General features: G+C 50.1%; 1 long non-coding RNA gene across 1 annotated transcript; it reads left to right on the top strand.

Annotated features, from left to right (window-relative positions):
- Window positions 1-785, top strand: LOC145717680 (uncharacterized). The gene is made up of 2 exons (XR_014141064.1): window positions 1-83; window positions 129-785. It is a non-coding gene; the product is annotated as an uncharacterized LOC145717680 (long non-coding RNA).
- Window positions 786-5665: the final 4880 nt, after the last annotated feature.

Raw genomic sequence — 5665 nt, 5'->3', positions numbered from 1 at the left:
CCGGGCTTCGGTGTGAGGTTGGGAGGGGGACGGACGGGACCGGTTACCGGTGACCCCGCAGAAGCTGAGGCCGGGACTCCTGGGTCTGAGGGAGGAGGGCCTGGGGGGCTGTGGGCCAGGACTCCGAGGTCTGAGGGAGGAGGGGCTGGGGGCCGGGAGTCCTGGGACTGAGGGAGGAGGGTTGGGGGGCTGGAGAAGGAGGAACTGGGGCCAGGACTCCAGGGTCTGAGGGAGGAGGGTCCGGAGACCAGAACTCTTGTGTCAGAAAGGAGAGAACTGGACAACTTTCCTTTCCAGAGCCAGTAGAAACCAGGGGGCTGCTTGCCTAGTACTCTGCCGGGTTCTGGGCATGCTCAGGAGAGTCCTAACCCTTTTTTAGGACCTACTATGTGTCATGTTGGCCGGTAGCGGGATAAGCAAAACCGCTTCATTCGATGGCCTCTCTCATTTACAGTAATCAGCATGCTTCTCATTGAGTGCTGTACATACCGCGGAGGCTGCATCATCTGATTTCATCCACACCACGGTCTCATTGGCTGTAGCCTGAGGCTCCATAACTGGCCTGAGGTCACCTAGCTGGAGTTTGTCCCTCCACACCAGGCGGTGGATGGATGGTTAGAGTTCGCCCGTGGTTCAGCATTATCCTATAGAAATATAATGTGAGTCAAATGTGTAATTTTAAGTTTTCTAAGACCCATATTTTTTAAAGGAGGGGGGAACAGGTGAACTTTTAATAATATATTTCACTGGACCCAAATAAATATATTTGACCTAAATACCCCACATATTACAGTTTTAACATGTTGTTCTTTTAAAACTAAAAAAGTTTTAGGGGCCCCTGGGTGGCTCAGTCATTAAGTGTCTGCCTTTGGCTCAGATCATGGTCCCAGGGTGCTGAGATCGAGCCCCGCATTGGGCTCCCTGCTCGGCAGGAAGCCTGCTTCTCCCTCTCACACTCCCACTCCCTCTGCTTGTGTTCCCTCTCTCGCTGTGTCTCTCTCTGTCAAATAAATAAATAAAATCTTTAAAAAAAAACAAAAAGTTTTAACACTTTAAAAGATTTTACAATATATATATATTTTTTTGTACTAAGCCTTTGAAATACAGAATGTATGTTGTGCTTACAGCCCATCTCCATTCTGATTCAACCACTGTTCAGACCTCACATGGGACCTGAGGGCCCGACAGGGGAACTGGGAAGATGCTGTCCTAGGCCTTGGCCACAAGAGGTCACTGTACCCACACCTGTGCATCAGGTGGCCCTTGTTTCTCTCTGCGGCCCAGGTGGGAGCTCTGCGCTCTGCAGCCACCTCCTCCCTGGCCTCCCTGGTCTGAGCCAGGCTCAAGGGCAAGAGGCACAGTCTGGCAGAAAGATTAAGGCCCCACTGGAAACCTTCCTTGACCTCAAGACCTGTGTGTTCATGTATCCATTCATTCCGCAAATATTTATTGAGCACTTCATCCGTGTCAGCAGTGAACAAGCACCTGCCTGAATGGGAGAGGCCAAAAAAGAAAGGAGAAAAATAAGTCGAATATATAGTATGTCAGGTGGCAATAAATCGGGATGAAAACAGGCCAACATTTAAGTAGGCGTAGTGGAAGCCCTGACGTTGGGTTTTCTCTTTTTTTTTAATGCAAGTGACTGACTTGAGCTTTGCTTGCCAAGGTATCCACTTCAAAGATGGGTATCTCAGTAAACAGGATGCCAGGCACACGACTAGATAAAGAGCCAGGCCGCCTTCCCTGTCCCCCAGGCTCCTTTGTTTGAGAGACCTTAGCTGATTTCCGTAAATCAAAATCACCCTGCAGCTTGTTTTCCCTCTTCCCATGCTTTAAATTCCCCCACTCGTGTTTTAAATTCACAGAGTGAGCCCGTGAAACCCTAGTTACCCCCCTGGGCCCCAATAAAAGCAGAATCCCAGAGACCCATGCACCCACCATCCACTGTGACCTCGCTTTATGGCCCCCAATTTAAAAAAAAAAAAAAACTTTATTTTTTTTTTAAAGTTTCCTGATGGTTATTGTTGAGGGCATCTTGCAATCATGAGAACCACAAGGGCCGGTCCAGACGCAACACTGGTTATCGATAGGCTGAGACACACAAAACAAGCCTCGAGGAGAAGGTGACAATGGAGCAAAGACCTATCCAAGGTGAGGCAGCGAGCTCTGCAGATTTGTGGGAAGAGCAGAGGAATGGTAACGATCATCCCTTTATTCACACAGCAAACATTTGCTGGCGCCTCCCAGGAGCCAGGCCCTGCAGGGAGCAGTGGAGAAATAGCTGAGTCAGCCTCAGTCCCTGCCTTCAATGGGCTCCCCGTCTGGTGGGAAGGCAGGCATGGACACAGAGGGATATGTGCCATAGTGGGGAGTTAGCAAGGACACAGGGGAGCCCCGAGGTGGGTACCCAGCTCAGCATGAGGTGTCATAGAATGCCTTGTAAAGGAGGTAGTGTTTCAACCAGGCCCCAGAAGGTGAGTAAGAATGAGCACGAGATGGGGCGCCTGGGTGGCTCAGTTCGTTAAGTGTCTGCCTTCGGCTCAGGTCATGATCCCGGAGTGCTGGGATCGAGTCCCGCATCGGGCTCCCTGCTCAGCTGGGAATCTGCTTCTCCCTCTGCCCCTGCCCCCACTCCTCTCTCTCTCTCTCAAATAAATAAAATCTTAAAAAAACAGAAGAAGAAGAATGAGCACAAGAAAGCGGTGGGAGGGAGACAAGGCTGAGAGAACAGCAGGTGCAGGGGTCTGCAGGTAAGGAAGCACCTTGAACCTGTGTAGAATGGCTGCTCCCTGGGCAAGATGGCTGGCGAAGAGCAAGCCCAGGAGGCTGGGCTCCTGAGAAGAGTGAAAAGCTGCTGCACACTGAGGGCTGCCTGCTGGGGGTAACAGGGGCCCTAGGAAGGGTTCAGAGCAGACAGGACTCGATCTGGGTATCAGAAAGCTCCTTCTGGGGCCATGTCCAGGAAGACTGCAGGGAGAAGCCAAAACAGCAGCAAGGGGGTGGGGTGGTGGGAATGGATATGAGGGCTACTTAAGAAGCACTCGCCAAGGGCTGGAAATCCTGCTAAACTCTAGGGTGTGTTTTGTAAGCATAAGAGCTCCCACATGAACCCCAGTACAAGAGAAGTCTGTCCTAAACAGACTGAACAGAAATAAAGATGTTTGCCAATTAGGCAGATGGCCATAGTAAACACAGGACAGTCTTTTGCTGAGGGAGAAAGCTATAGTAAGCATGGAGGGCAGAGCAGGGGTGTTGCTGAGACAGAAGCCCTAGTCATCATGGAGGGGGACTTTTGCTGTGGACTTTGGCCTTGGTAAACTGCAGCCCCTACATAAACGCAAGGGATCCTTAATTCTTGTTGAGTATGGCAGTGGATCTGTGAAAGGATCAAGGCTGATGATGCAGAAACCTCATCCCCAGAGTCGGAAGCTTTCTTCCCCTTAGGGATTTGAAACCCAGTCTCAGAAAGATGGGCTTTCCCATCTTCCCCCTGTGTGTTGGAGATTGGTGTCAGGTCTGAAGAGGTAGAAGCATTGGGTACAGAGATTCTGGAGGAAAGCAGATTTCTGGAGAGAAGCAGAGATTCTGGAGGGAATCAGGAATTCTGGAAGGAAGTGGATTTTTTGATAGAAGCAGAGATTCTGGAGAGAAGGAGGCTTTGAGATCATCTCACTCTTTCAGCCTGTTTATACAGAACCTCACCGCCTGTCGGGTAGCAGACTAGTCTCGGGATTCATCAGTGAACCTGCAAGACAAGGTCCTGGCCCCCATGAAGCTTCAGTTCAAATGAGAGAGATGTTATTTCATTCCACAAATGTTTACTGTGTACCTACTATGTGCCAGGACACAGATCAGGTAAGGAAGGCAAAAACCCCTGCCCTGTCAGAGATGACACTCAAGTTATGGGAAACAGAATCCACAAGAAAGCAAGTAAATAAAACATGAGGGACATCTGATGGTGATAAATGCCATAGAGGGGGGGAAAAAAAGACAATAAACAAGGAAGCAAACACATAAAGCAATTGTAGCTTGAAATAAGGCATAGAAAGGAAACCAACAAGGGTCTGAGATAGAAACTAAAGGGGGATGTCTGCTCCAGACAAGGTGATCATAGGCATAGTGAAGGGGTGTGCCAGGCAAAGGGAACAGCAAAGACAAAGACCCTAAATTGGGAAGGCAGCTACCATGCTGAGAAAATCAAAGAAGTCCAGGGGAGCTGAGGCACAGTGCACGATGGAGTGATGAGGTTGGAGGGATGGACATAAGCCAGACAGAATGCCTTGGAGGCATTTGGGTTTTATTCTATTTGCAGTGGGGAATCATAGATGGGTTTTAAGCAGTTTTTAACATGATACTGTTTTATATTTTAGGAACACGTTGGCTGCTGGACTTGAACTTGGCATGGGGTGAGGGAAGGTGGGAACAGGGGTCAAATGTGGAAGCAGTGAGACTAGTTAGGATGCTACTGCACCTGTCCAGGTGAGAAATAAATGTGGCTTGGTATGAGAGGAAAGAAGTGGGTGGATTCCGGGGCACCTGGGTGGCTCAGTCGTTAAGCGTCTGCCTTCGGCTCAAGTCATGATGCCAGGGTCCTGGGATTGGGTCCCACATCAGGCTCCCTGCTCCGAGGGAACCCTGCTTCTCCCTTTCCCACCCCCCACCCCCGCTTGTGTTCCCTCTCTCGCTGTCTCTCTCTATATATCAAAATAAATCAATAAAATCTTAAAAAAAAAAAAGTGGGTGGATTCCAGGACTCTTTTGGCGCTAAGGTTACAGGAATTGCCAAAGTGGGAGGTGGGAGGGAGGGAGGGATCAAGGACCACTCCCAGCTTTTGACCTGAGCAACAGGGAAAATGATGGTGCCATTTACTAACAAGGGGAAGACGAAGGGGATGGTGGGGGTGGACCCATATTCTCCCACTTTTTAAACAGAAATAAGTGGGAGATAATAAAGTTGGAGGGAGGTGGGGCAGGAATGTTTGCTGCCTGTTGACCTGGCATTGGGGGTGCCCAGGTGTGCATCCAGAGGCTGCCTGGCACATAGCAGATAGAGGTGCTGAATCAGAGACATCTGAGAGATTACCCAGAAAGTTTGGGTAATCAAAGAGACACGTGAGATCAGCAGCAGAGGGGCATCGAGTCAGACAGACTGAGGTTTGAATCCCAGCGACACCACTCGCTCACCATGCAATGTTGGGCAACTAACCTCATTTCTCTAGGTTTTCTCCATCTATAGAATGCAAGCGATTCTGTGTGCACCACGAAAGGCCAGTGGGGGGATTAAGAGAGATGTGGCACATGGAGGTGCTAGGAAAAGTACTGACCAAGAGCTGGTCAGGGGCCCGACAAGGCAGAGGCGAGGGTCCGTGTGCTCATCCCACAACCACTCATTGCATGCTGGGTTGTCCCAGGAGCTGGGGATCCAGCTGAGGACTCCCTGCCCTCAGGGACGTACAAACAGATTTGCAGGCAGCGCGGCATGGCATTTAACAGCTGGATGACCCGGGGTCCAATCCTGGCTGTACCAGTGACTTTTGTCTTGTACCAGTGACTTTTGTCTGAAACCCCGTTTCCTCACCTGTAACATGGTGCTAATGAGTATCTAAGCCTCATAAAGCTGCTGTGGGGGTTAAACGTGAGGATGTTTATGAGGGCTTTGGCAGCC

This window comes from Leptonychotes weddellii, chromosome 16, assembly GCF_054177405.1.
Source record: "Leptonychotes weddellii isolate Sample4059 chromosome 16, ASM5417740v2, whole genome shotgun sequence".
Classification (NCBI taxonomy): domain Eukaryota; kingdom Metazoa; phylum Chordata; class Mammalia; order Carnivora; family Phocidae; genus Leptonychotes; species Leptonychotes weddellii.
Note: the sequence above shows the minus strand (reverse complement) of the source record. Positions and strands in the feature narration are given on the sequence as shown.